The sequence below is a fragment of the Atheta coriaria genome, unplaced genomic scaffold (genome assembly GCF_025399875.1).
Source record: "Atheta coriaria isolate IRGN ID8LTWV9N9 unplaced genomic scaffold, Caltech_Dcor_3.1 hic_scaffold_13_pilon, whole genome shotgun sequence".
In the NCBI taxonomy this organism is placed as follows: Eukaryota; Metazoa; Arthropoda; class Insecta; order Coleoptera; family Staphylinidae; genus Dalotia; species Dalotia coriaria.
Genome location: NW_027045455.1, coordinates 127,089 through 141,351, shown reverse-complemented (window position 1 = coordinate 141,351; position 14,263 = coordinate 127,089). Strand labels below are relative to the sequence as shown.

General features: G+C 40.5%; 1 protein-coding gene across 8 annotated transcripts in view; it reads right to left on the bottom strand.

Annotated features, from left to right (window-relative positions):
* Nucleotides 1-11,261, bottom strand: part of LOC135801823 (homeobox protein prospero-like) — a 40,457-nt gene extending 29,196 nt beyond the window's left edge. For 5 of the 8 annotated variants that reach the window (XM_065315339.1, XM_065315345.1, XM_065315346.1 and 2 more), the window contains exons 1-2: nucleotides 9,303-9,411; nucleotides 2,341-2,390 (exon numbers count right to left, since the gene is read on the bottom strand). The gene's annotated coding sequence lies outside the window, so the exon portion shown is untranslated. Of the gene's footprint in view, nucleotides 1-2,340; nucleotides 2,391-7,575; nucleotides 8,097-8,839; nucleotides 8,910-9,302; nucleotides 9,412-11,215 lie in introns of those variants that run through there. The other 3 variants (XM_065315341.1, XM_065315343.1, XM_065315340.1) reach the window with 3 other exon arrangements.
* Between the last annotated feature and the right edge of the window lie 3,002 nt (nucleotides 11,262-14,263).

Below are 14,263 nucleotides of genomic sequence, written 5' to 3'. Positions count from 1 at the left end.
TCGCTCGAAAACAGGATGCTGTCAAGGCTAGGAGCAGCATGTGTCACGAATGTGGACTTGAGTATTATAATTCCACTTAATGATCACCTGTTAAATCATCGATTGCAAAATAATGTCGATCGTGCTCTTTATACTACAATTTAAACAGATCAGGATTTATTATTCAAAAAATTAATTACTTTCTTGTATCCTGGACGAATTATACGCCATTTTCCTCAAAAAATACTCAATTTTAATTTAGAGAAACAAAAATATGCTCATGATGTACTTTTGCGCCATCTAGATTCAAATTATACAACTATTACTGTGAATAAAATACATATTGACTTTCATCCCTTATTGTACACCCTTCCAGCAATATTTTCACGACAAAAATTATCCTATTGTCTTTTGCAAAGTCTAAACTATCTCTCCAGTAAATTTTATCAAAATTGGCTGAGTGGTATTTGCTTGAAAGCGTTACAAACATACAAAAACATTTGCATATATAGTATTAGTTAGGAAATAAGCATGTAATTGGATTGTTAATGGTCAGATATGAAAACATTTCGTAAGTGGGCACATATTGAATGTACAATTTCGAAATCCATCTCTAGCAACAAGCTGAAATTATAATCAACTCCATCCGGATGTCGTGATCGTCGGCTTTTATTCGCTTTTATTGTGCCAGAATAAAAAAAAAATAACAGCGCACAGCGAGGCAACGAGCCAAAGTGCACAAAGTGTAAACAAAAGAAGGTGAGCCGCGTCCGAAACACTCCTCCGCACTTCCGGCGCGCGGCGTTCTTATTGGCCGGCTCGCGACGCGAAATAAGATCCGCGAATCGCTCTCGCCGACTGGCTTCAAGAGAGAATTTAAACAAACGCGTCTGGTCGTCATCAATGGCGCTAATTAATTTGAGTTTTCCACGCTCACTGTTTGAATAATATCCTCTTTTATTCTTTCCGTTTGAAGCGTCCCGTCGAATCCCGTCCTGACTAAATATTTGATGAGTTTCTTTTTTTTATTATTAGCAATTTTAATTTCGTATTCTATCAGATGTTTTAATTACCTAATTAGTTTCTTTTTTTGTGTGTTTTGTGTGGCGTATTATTCTAACAATAAATAAATTACTCTCACGAGATGAGATCCAGATCGATTGTGTGAGATGTGGCTTTGGCTTACATTCGGCTTCCTGTTATTTTTAGTGCTTTTTTTATTGTAAGTACCGGTACACAGCGCACACAAATGTAGTCATTACTCATTAGATTTGCCAAAGTATTACAAACCGACATTATTATGTTTTCTACTTTCTATGCGCTGTGTGTTCATCGTTCGTTTGTACTTGCAAGCAGTGCTCGCGCGCAGTTGGCGTAAGCAAAAAAAGAGGAGACACGCTACGCTGGAGACATTATTATCAGGACATAATGTCCTGTAAGTAGCATTCCGGCGACCGACAGGCGGCCTATGACCGACGCGACTCGTTCTCGTACTTTACAAGTCTATTGTTATTTTATTCAACAAACGTAATTTTCATAACGATCTTTTTGACACGTCAAAGCAATTTTATCATAATATAATTCTATGCTTTTTGATTGGTGGAAGATGGAAGTAAAAAGAAAACTGTAATTTCCTCAAGGAGTGGCCAAGTTCTCAGCGCGTAGCCACTTGTTACGTTCGGCGTCTTAACTCGCGCACGGTTTTATTTTAGTCGCACGAAAACTCCGCCTCGTCACGGAACAGGTGCGCCTCCAATAAGAAACGCGTTCCCTTTGATGCATACAGGTGTATTACACCAATAAGACATGCCCAGTTCTCTTTAAAAATGCCTCCAGTAAAAGTTTAAGTTAAAGCAATTTAATTGAACCATAATCACCCTCAAAATTGTCAATTGTTTGTGCATGCGTAGAAGTGTATATAGGCGATAAACCAAATACGCACGCAATGCAGGTAATCTTATAACGAGCGCATTAATTCGCTAATTTGCCAGACGATTCGATATTGTCATCGACCCATCTCGCGCCGTTCGGCATTCGATGTTTGCACTTTCCGTTTCGACCGGCGCGGGGGGCACACGCGGAAACGTTTGCGAGCGCGCACAGATCGAAAGCGGTTAGGGTTCGTTAAGTGCTTTAAATCAATTAGCGTGTTGCCGTTTTCGAAGCGCGTCGAATGAGGATATCGGCAATATCGCGATCGTGTGTATATAAACACGCACCCGCCTACCCAAACATTGCTCCAGATACGCGTGAGCGCCATCTGTATGAAAATAGTCACACTAGTACTAACCTTAACAAACACTCACCAAAATCAGTCACAGCTACTCTTAATTTATTGAGTACAGAAATGAAATCACTTACCGTTTGGAAGGGAGGGAAGTTGGGAGCAAGTTATAGTCCATTTACGTAGTCTGCAAGCAAAACAAAACATAATCGTTAATAAAATATCATCACACAAGTGAATTACAATATTTGTAACCTAATCTTGCGCTGTCAAGACGCCTACTGGCGTTCCAATCGCTTTTTTCCGTTTCACACGAAGTGTCACGTGTTTGCGTCGGAAATAAAAATAGAAACAGAAGTGATATGATGTGATAATGTATAAAATTACTTAAGAACCATGTCGTTTGCTTTATCGAAATCGAAACATTGCTGTAATGACATAAAACACATCCAGAAATAGAATATGGGGGCATGTGCGGCGTGGAGATATAAAGTTGCACCAGAAACAGACTAATAGGTTGACAGAAACGCACCAAGAATATTAAATAAGTGTTTGGTATGCTTTTAAGTTACAGGATCGTATTATAAAATATTTTAAATACGGAAAAAATCAAAATAAAATGTGATAATTTGATTTTTAAGAGAAGAAACTCCAGTTGACGTCTCCTTTGGGCTTTAATATTTCAAAACTGCTTCGAGTTTTGTTACGAAACATTTGCATGCGATTTTTCAACCTTCCTTTAAAGATTTCTCCAATAACCCGCATTTTACGTTAAATAATAACAAATAATTATCGTTTAGTAAGTGCCACAAGCAATAATAATAAATAGTTTTCTACGCATAGGAAAAAAAAAATTCAAGTTGGAAAACGCGCGATATTTTGTAGTGAAATTAAGGTCGTCATTTAATGCTATTTTATTGGATTATTTGATTGCGTGGTTCATGGTTGAATCAGTGCGCGAGTGACTTGTTGACTTTTGACGATGATGTGCCGCCAGCGCCGCCCATCCAGAGCCTAGCGCAAAATAAAAAAATAACGCGAAAACCGTTTGCACACTCTCTCTCCCGTTGAGTTACAGTTACAATTAATTTTTCAAGTGCCCTGCCAGAGAGCGCTGATGCCAGCGAGTTGATGCGCGTTCGTCACTCACTCTGCTTGATGGACAAATGAGTATGACATTTAATTGCTTTTTGATTTATTTTTATATTTCGCTGCAGCCAGAAAAATGGGCTATAAATGCTTTCGGACTTTGAGTTTAAAGTTTTTGATTCAAATATTTTTCCACGTTTTTTATTCACATTTTATACGGTGTAAGAGGAATGAAATATTTATAATAATTGTTAGCGACAGCTGCATATCGATTTATTCGGACGTGAAAGTAACAAATTTCGACGCATGGAAGAAGCGAAAAATTGTGTGCGTGAGTTGAACGTTCGGACGCATGACGTTTGGCGATTTCCGGTACGCGGAAATGGTCACCGGTAATTGCAACTAACGCCACGTGCGCGCACTGTACCTAGCCACACACACACATCAACATTATGAATTTATTATAGGTAATAAATGACGTTATTTACATAATCTTTCCAATATATGAGAAACACGTGACAATGCATCACATGTGTACGGAAGCAACAACTTTCGCTAACCGTGCAAACGCGGGGGCGGCAACAGCGGCGTGCAGTGACGTTTAATGAACAGTCGTTTGCGGCCGACCGCAATTAACCATAATGTGTAAACTAGTGACCAAATTATGTACGTTGCCACCCTGCCACCCGACCACCCACACACCGCCTCCACACTCTCACTCTCACCGCGTCTATCTCTCTCCGTCATGCTTGCGCGCTCGTGTACAATATTGTGTGTCATTGATGCACGCCGCCGCCGCCGCCACTACCGCTGCCGATTGATATCGCATGTGTTTAGGTTTAGCAAAATACATTAGTGCATAATCTATTAACAGTGCGTAGTGTGACGGGTTTGTCGATGTATACAGTGCAATGCCGTCCCCCGCCTCCATATTGGCTTTCGAAATCATTGCACGCTGTATATATGTGCATGGAGTGAATGTAGCGCGATATGCCTAGGAAGGGGGCGGCAGTTACAGCTAGCGGGCAGCGGTTGGCACGCACACAATGCAAATATTCACTCACACATCCACTCGGCTATTATACGCTAATTGACTGACAGTATTACCGCCCGATATCCGTGTAATTATCAAAGAATTGTTGTAATTGTCCAGCGATATGCGCTTTCAACGTAGGCAACCAACAACACGCCTCTGGACTGACCAGAAAGAACAACTAAATAAAACAAAAATTGATATGATTGAGTAGGTGGCTTTTTGAAAATATACATATAAATTAGTTTCAAATACTAACCGAATTAAATCGACAAGTAATTAATTCAATTTCGAAACCGATTTAAAATAAATTATTTTATCATTATTTTCGGCGCGATGCACGCTGGCGTGTCGTCGGGTGGCTGGTGGCGGTGGCGGTGGTTTTGTAACGCAACACAAATCATAATGAAATTATACAAACATCCCAGTGTTTTGTATAAATTGTATAAATTTATACATTTCGAAAATGAATTCGTACAAAATGCGTTAATATATGATTATATGAATAAATACCGCGGCGGTGGTTCGGTCGGTTATATGATTATTATATATAAATCGAGTGTTTGTTTATTGCCGGACTCAATCGGCATGCCCGCCCCCCTGCATATGTGCGAGCGCGACCGCTAAAAATTTAATCGCCGAGTGGCGTCGACCGAACAACCGCGCCAATAACCAGGTTAATTATTAAACACAATATCAGTTTCAATTACATTAATATTCACACATATTTGACACTGACCTACCCTCACGCCATTCATTCATTCATGCCGCACGTACGGCACACAATTACCGCGCTCCAAGTGCGTAGATGTGAATGTTTGCGCTATTTATTCGCATCGCGCAATTTAATTTACAAATTTCATTTTCGTTTTCATTGATATCTCAATTGGGTAGCGGCGGCGGGGGTGATTGGCGTGTTGCCTTCATGGTGAGCGTGTTTAACTTCGTAATAATATAAATATACACCCGATATTTTCTACATTTCTGCAAATTATCGCGGACTGTTACGCGCTGGCGACAATTATGCAATTAAATTATTAATTGCGCTACGTTGCGCTGTATTTATTATGTTTGTTATTTACATTCAATCTTTTTACGAATGTTTTGATTAATTTGCATGACTTATAGTATCAGTATTGGGAAAAAAAATCTTTCAAAATTATGTTGTGCACGATTGAACGCGCGATTGTAAAATCCACTCGTAAATAATTCGAAAGGATTTAATTCTTTTGCGTGCGTAAACGCATTGTTTTCCAATATTTCATTTTTTTGCATTTTTCCATCGTATTTTACATATGTGCAACTTGCGCATCTTTTCGATGTGCTTCATTTCTGTTTGAGCCTGTCGTTTGGTGGCTTATGGGGGTGCACATGCATTTTACGTAATATTTGTGCACATTTTTTTTTCTAGTTGGTTTAGTGGTGAGGCTGCAGCTCTGCGCATGTTTTTAAACATTTTTACGCTTTGCGCCGCGCGTCGGCACAGTTAGTTTATGTTATCGCAAAGTTCGCCGAAACAAACAGTAAATCTCTCTCTTCTCGCAGCGCGTCCGCCGCCAACTGCCCTCGTGGAAACTGATGCCGCCGCGAGCCAGGACGCGCAACAAAACAAACGCGTGGGTCCGCGAGTGTAAAAAAAACGTTCCGCCTGCCACCGCCAAATGCTGCCTTGACTACAGTCTGCGCTGACTGGAGCGTGTGCATTGCGTGCGCCGCCACCGCCAACACATCAAAACCATGGGGCGGGACGCTCACACCACGAGTGGAGAATGAGTAACGTCCAGAATCCCCAAAAATAATTTTTTCGAAAATTTATTGAACTTTTATCCTAGGCTACTCTTCAAACATTACAAACACCGAGTTTTAAACTTGTTTGCAAGAGTATAACATAGGCAACTTATTATACAACGAGGGTACCAGGAGCTTTCGAGGTACGGTAAGCTTTTAGTACCCTCCGATAGATGCGTTCCCCCTTTTTAAGCCACACATGAGTCACATTAGTCTGTTTACTGTATGAAAATATACGTCGTGATCAAACCGGTTTTGGGTAACATTTCGAAAACGCAAAATAAACTCCCAAACTGAAAGGAGGGCAAAACGATGCGAAAACAGAAAAACATAAAACCGGTAAATATTACGCGCGGCGTTTATTTTCTAACCGTTTGTGTGTTGTGTGTGCGCGCTGGATGGGAAATTTCGAAATTAAATTTTTGTTACATTTTTTCGGGACAGCAGAGCGCGGGCGAACAGCAAACGCGCGCAAAAAAAAAAACTCTGAGCGCGCGCGGTGCGTCGGTCGTTATTACAGCGCGGCGCTGGTATTAAAAAAATACTACGCATCGACGTACTGGGAGCACTAACTATACACAGGCAGGAAATATGAGAATACGCCGGTGCGTTGGAGGCGAGCGAAAAGCGAATTTGCAAATTGCGAAAATGAAATAAAACGAAACGCACCAGCATGATGAAAGTGCAAAACACGCATCGCGGCCGCGGAGGGCGCACCAATGCGTACGAAATAATGTACGAATTGTTGGCGACGGCGACGGCCGAAAACAACGAACAAACCAGGGGCAGACATGTTTTGCCGCGTGCAGCAACGCCGCCGCGCCGGAGTGCATTATTGAAACATTTTGAACGTTCCGAAACTCGAGAGAATCGAGAGCGGCACGAGAGGGACACGCGATGTGCGTGTGTCTGCCGCTGCAGCCGCCGCCGCCGCATGTAGAGATTGGCGAATTTCGTTTCGGGCAGCCGCGCACAGCGAGTTCGTTGCACGGTGCACAATACCATAAATTCCCTTTGAGAGCATAAATTATACGTAGCCGAAAACGATGCTGGTCGAAACTAGCAAAACTGGTAAAACTAACGCGCCGAATATTCTGATGCAAAACCCAACTATGTAGTAGTAATAACACACGAATAAAATACCAATTTTACAACATCGTATATTTTTGTTTACTCGAATGTAAGAAACCGTTAGCGCGCGAAACCCTTCTTTCATTTTATTCACACAAACACATGAATTACGTTGCTTTGTATAGGCTTTGTGAAAGAGAACAAGTCCGACTTGTTTTTACAAAAGAATAAAACAAGTTTTAAAATAATCTGCAGGGTTTAGTTCGGTGAGTTTCATGCAATTCCGATGCGTGAGCTTCAGTTGAAGTTGGTGGTTGGCAAAGTGCGGTCGCGTAAAATTTTCAATCACCGTTGGCACAATATTAACTAAGATTAATAAGCAATAAATTACCTTCGGACACTCGCATAAACAAAAATAAAAAATATCCATGAGCAGCAGAGTGATTTTTTGTTTAAAGGAGGATAATAATAGTTGGTGATGAAGAAGATAGTTTTTCCACTCCAGTATTATTCGTCCATGTAGCAAACTGTGTTTAAAACTCGTGTTCAGTTCAAACTGTGATTATAGTTAATTTTCACTAAGTGTTCTCGTACATTTAAGTTTAATTTATTAACTGGTTAAATGGTTGGTTATTAAATATAGCGGTTATATTTGAAAAACAAAAGTTCACTGAATGTTTTCTTGTTGGTTTAGTTTTATTTTTTGTATCGCAGCACTGCGTTCAGACGAAGTTCCAAGTCGAAGCGCGCGGCGAAAAGTCAAAGTCCAACTCTCGCGCGCGCTCGCAAGGATGAACAAGTCCGGCGGAGTTGAAGTCCCAAGTCGACTGACGACGACGCTCGTGCGTAGCACTCTCCTGCGAGGGGGGTGGTCGCCGGCGCGTCGTGAAGGCGTCCTAGGACCGTCGTCGCGACGTCTCGGCACTGAACTGTGTGGTGCGCGCGGCGTGCGCGCTCTTCGCTTTCGCGCTGGCGCTGGCGGGTGTGAGGGTGTGCGCGCACCGCTGGCCGCCACGAAGGATGCCGGAGGAGTGTGAAGGCGTCTCGAGGTAAGACGGCGCCGTGCCTCGCGCGTCGCGCCCGCCACCCGTGCACGCGCACGCTGCCGGCAGAGAAGGAGCGAGTGCGAGCGAGCGAGCGCGTGTGTGAGCGGAGGACGCGTGCCGCCGCCGACGACTGACTGGGAAGACGTTCGTCGTACGCGCGCCTAACGTCGGCGCGGCGCCGGCGTCGCGTCGCTCCGCGGCAAGTGCACGACGGCCGCCGGCCTCCCCACCACCCACGCCACGCCTCCGCCGCCTGCCGGCGCGCCGCAAGTGGGGGAGGATAATTAAGTTGATTTTTAAGTCGTCTCGAAGATTTTTTAAGATTTGCCACCAGCGCTGCGCTGCGGAGCTGACCGCCCGTGCCCCACCACTTTGCTCCCACCACTTCCTTTGCCCGGCGCCTTCGCACGCTCACTCGCGAGACGCTCGAGCACTTGCCCGCACAACTTATATTTCCAAAAAGCAAATTTATCAAATTTTCATTTTTTGACTTTAAAATCTCACAAACCTCAATAAAAAATATTTAAAAGCAAAATTTTAATTTTTTCAAATCTCGACTTTTATTTTTATTTCTCAAAACTTAAATTCTCGAAAATTTGAAATACATACTGTTTTTTGGATTTATCCTCTTATATCTTCTGATGTAAATCATTTACCGCCGGTTTAACGTGAAGAGTGGCTTGACAATTTAAAAAGAATCTATTTTCACCAGATTATGTTTATGTTTTATTTAAAATGTTGTCAGATGCGCACACTTGAACTTCAGAGAGCCGAACTATGAAAACGTGTTTCAGGCGCTTGCGAGCCGGCGTCTAAGTCCCACACTTGTCCTTTAATTTTACGCTCGCACGGAGAAACTTCAATTTCACTTCAACCAGTTTTATTTTCGCATCACTTTTGTTTTATTTGACAACGGCGAACATAATTTATTTATTTTTTGTTGGGAAGCAAAAAATAAAATCTTATTTAATTGTGTTTTGGTTGTAAATAAAAAGAGAGATTTTTCGGGTGGTTATATAAAAAACAAAAAATAAAAAGGATTTTGTCTTGGATGAAGCAGTGTTTGGCTTACCTTATGTTAAGAGTTTAAATTTTCTTAGATATTTTATGAAAGGCGCACACACATAATGCGGTAGGAATCAACACACTTAGGGGACATGGTCATGAATGCCCGTCTTGTGGCACACTAGCGGCGTCCGACGGTGTGCGGAGTGGGGGCGCAGGACGCATGAGCAGCCGTCGCGACGCAGCCAAGGCGTCCGACACGTGGCGCCCCGGCATCCTCGAGTGGCAACACGCTGAACTACAACTAGGACTCGCTCGCTTTTCGCGCTACGTTTCATTCTACGCTCAGATCATTCTTTCCACTATTTCTCTCAACTCCAGCAAGATAATCAAGTATTAAATATAAAATAATTTTTTTTTATAAAATAATATCATCTAAAATACGTAAATATTTAATTTAATACGTTTTTAACAAAAAAAAATTTTTTTCGTATTTTGTGATCGTAAAATCTATCAAATTGCATTCATTTGCAATAAAACCGTTTTAGTGAGCATTGAGCATTTAGACCCATCGGCAATTAGACGTTCAATTCTATTAAATCGATGTTTAGGTCCGGGGGATAGTAATTTAATGTAATTGCAGGTCCGCAGCGTGGAAGTCAATTCGAGCATCTGGTTTCTGGTGCGCTCAAGAAGTTGCGCCCCTAGAATCGCAGATATAAATCTCCTTCGGACGGCAATGACACCGTCGACATCGCCACTGACTCGCAATTCCTTTGTCTTCGAAGGCAATTTTAACAAAGACGCAACGATTTCGGTCAGTGTCTGGTCATCTGCATCTCATCTCACTATTTCACTCGTACGTAATTCCCGGAATTGCTTATTTGGCAAATGTTCGTGAATCGACATCAATTTATTCGGGTTTAATGAATGAATTTCCTTCCCATTGGACGATCATTAGTAAAAGAGGCAATTAAATACAAGAAAAAATAAAGTGCCTTGTAAATTAACTTGTTACGGTCCTGATATAACTTGCGATTTCCATATGATCATCGCAGAGACGCGCCGGCATCGATTTCTATCAATAGCCATCGTTTTGGCCCACACTCGGCGAAACACAACAGGTGTCCTCCACTCGTACGCTCACAAACGCACGGCAGAGTAAGCGCCAAACACACGATGCCCGTCGACGGGGGGCGGCGGCGGTGGCGCGGGGCGCCCAATATAAAAATAAAAATGCGCGCCGGGAAAAATAGGGCCGCCGCGCGTTCGAATAAAAAAGTACTTAGCGCGCGCGGCGCATTTTTTCCGGGTCGCGCCGTGCGCTTTCGATTCCGATCCACGCCGGCCACCACTGCCGCCGCCGACGCCGCTCACCGGCTGGCGAAGCAGGCCCGCTGCTACTGCTGCTTTTTTTATATTCTCACGCGCGCGTTTTGTTTTATTTTTTATTTTCATTTTCATTCAATGCTAACGCTCACAAGCACGGGCAATACTCGGGCGTTCATAGGAATGACACCTATTAATACATTTTACTGTTTCGTACTGTTTCACACCGCTTGTTTATGTGTTGTCTGTGCGTGTGTTTTGCAAGTGTACATTCATTGATTTGGCGTTGCATTGCAATCGCAACTTGTTGTATGTGTCCAGAATACAAATAGGCGTGCAATAATTGATCCCTTTGACAGTAATGATGTGAGAATCTTTAATTTTGCGCATATTTTTAATTTATCATCATAAGTATTAAATTCAGAAACATATAACGCGGAATATTTATTGGGAATACTTCTTAATTAAGAATAATTCATTAAATACTAAAATATTTTGTTCAATTGCATTTTTTTACTACGATATATTAAAAAAACGCATAAACAAATAGTTGTAGCATTTAATTTAAAAATTTACATCTATACCAGAAAAAATTTTGATTTAAACTTCAATATATCAAAAATAATTAATAAAAAACAATTTTTTACTAACCTTGAAATTATTGCAATGCTGTTTCTTAAAGAATTACTTAATTTAACTATTAAATCACCCGAAATAATATCACACGAGGTAAAATGTCCACGTTGCACTTATAAAATTGTTGTAAATGTTTATCACAAAACCAGTCTTAATCTCAAGACGTTCGTCGCACGACTAAAACTATCAGAAAGATATTCTTTAACACATTGACTTTGCGCCTGCATCCCCACTGCACGCCGCGCCGTTCTACCGACTGCACAATTTTGAATCTAACGAACAACGTAAGGAAGTGAATTTAATTGCGGGCACGCGTCTCCCTCGCTATCGTAAGATAAAGGGCACAGGCACACGTTGGGCGCTTAAAGTGCTATGTGTTTTTAGGTAGGTGCACGAGTACGACACGCGACCGTTACGATGCATTGTCATCCTCCAGTGAGCATCGGACAGTATGCATCGGTGCGTTCAATACCGGTGGGTATAAAAACGTCTTAAGACGTTTCTTAAGTTATATGTTCAAGACAAGGGGTAATGTATGGCATGGTATGCAATATAACGACTTTTTTGAGGAAAATAAAGTGGTGTTGCATATGGTGAATGAATGATAATATTTTTATAGTTTTTAAAGAAAAATTGCGTTTTTAGCAGAAATATAAATTGTAGAAAGTGCAAAATGTTATTGCAGGGCCAAATAAAAATAATACCTGTAAGTTTATTGATAAATTGATATAAATTTTTCAGTTTTAAATTTTTGTATTTTTTCAATTTTTTTTCTAATTTTTAAAGTTTTCTGGATTATTTTAAAGTTATGGTAAGAACAATAAACTTTAGCGCTAATGAACTGGTTAATAAAAATTAAATTATAGTTCTAGTGCCATATGTCCAGCGCGTGCCCTAGGACAATCAAGAAGCAGCATGAGGTGCTACTACCAAATTCGTCAGACACTAGTCTCCTAAGTCGGCTAAACACTCACCCTTGAAGACCACAATATCAACATTGCAAGAAAACGAGAGCGTCGACGCGTGACTGGCCGGAAATGAAAGAAAGGGAAATGTATCTTAGCAAAACGAAAAAAAGTCTACGTAAGTAAATATTAAAAGTGTTCAAAATAAAATAGCCAAATGAGAAATATGTAATAATTATATATCAATTTCAGCAATAACCTTTTTACTCACAAATAAACGTATTTCTAAAAAATTTCTATGAAAGTAAGTAAAATATATTACTATTTATCAAAAATTAAATTTATAGGTTATTATCGTAATATAATTTATGAAAAACTTTAAAAAACTAAAAATTGCTCGCAAGACGCTAAAAATTAATATATTATTGATGAAATAAATATTGCTTCCAAATAAATTTCAATATTCTAGCAAATCGCCTAGCCAATTCTATAATACAATATTCTTAAGCAAAAAGAAGTCAATCAATGATCCATATCAACAATAAGAAAAAAGAGTCATAAAAAAACACTCAATCAAATATTGAATTTCTACGACAATAACTTACCTACATTACAAGCAATTATATAATTTTTTGTGGATGTCTATATGTCTAACCCTTTTTCAACTTTTTGTGGTTTACTACCTAGATACCTAGCGAGTTATTATCAAAGTTCTACATTTTGTTGACGCTGCTTCGCAGGTATTGTCCGCTCGGTTTGTATAGTAAACGGAATAATTAGTAAGAAAAAGTCGATTACGCGTTCGGCGTACAAAGAGGAAGGCAATGTCCCGAACGCATCATTTATTAATAAAGCAAATCTCCCCAAACGACCGAAAAGCCACGGCACGAAACCCAAACGCATATTTACCACTTTTACTCGGTGAGCTATTAGATAGTTACACGTTATTAGAAATAAAAACCTCAAACACATTAAGAAGCACCTATGCAAATGAAGGAAAAAATATGAGGGTGACATTATGTATTATCTACCCGCCCGAGGTTGACACGACTTTTTAGGACTACACACGAAATGTTTGAATATTAAAGTACTACGAGTAGGTGTACAAACCACGCGAGTTGGAAGAAAGTATTAAGGTGGCGGTTGTGTGTGTGTGAGTGCACACACGTTTCTTACTTATTCATTGATCTTGATAAGCAGTAACGCACACACGCTAGATGGGGCGCCCCCAGAGCGCCGGCGACGCTATTAGACAGCGCCCAATAAAGTGATGTGTTGTGTGTCTTTTAGTTGCCATTGTCGCCGTGTGTGATATTAGTGCAAAGAGGTAGATCGACTGATAAACAGATAAAAGCTTCTAACTTCTAATGTAGGTGCGATTCCTATCAGTTCCTCGTATATTGGTGCACGACATTAAGAATCTTTTGTGTGTGTTTGTGTTTTTTTGCGTGTTCGAAAGAAAAACATTATTTATTAAAAATTTTTATGTTTACGTAATTATTATACCCAGGCCTTTAAAAACGCTAAATTTAAAATCGAAAAACAATTTTTTAAATTTTTTAGGTTATTTTAATGACCTAACCTAACTTATCCTAATACAACCTAAAATTTACTTACATTTACTTTGTTGTTCATCGATACTCCTCACCCAGCGAATCTAAAACAAAAAAGAAAAAACTTTAAAGAATTATGTTAAAAGACAAAATTCAATTACACGCTTTCCAGAAGACATGATAATCCTAACCTTTGCCCAAGTTAATCAAGAAAACTTAAGTGGAAAACCTCAAGTGTAAATAGAATCGAACAGCGTCACATCTTTAAGCCGCTATTACCGAGCAGCACCACGCTTTCAGCACCGTCGACGAAAGATTCCAATCTATCGGCGGACAAGAACGCATTTGCATAATCCTTATATTCGCTCTTAATTAAAGCTCACAATGATCCTTGAGATCTTAAGCAACGGGCTTGCTTTGCGCGCGGCTAAGCGATTCGCCGGGATGATTCTCTCGACGGAAAACCGTAAGTGGCATACATGCACACGCTACGAGCTAGTTAAAAGGTTTTCTCGTCCTTTAGTCTTTTGTGAGTATAAAACATTCTTTCATGGCTTTAGGTGAATTAGAATACTCCACATAAAGTAGATGCTTCAGTTTATATT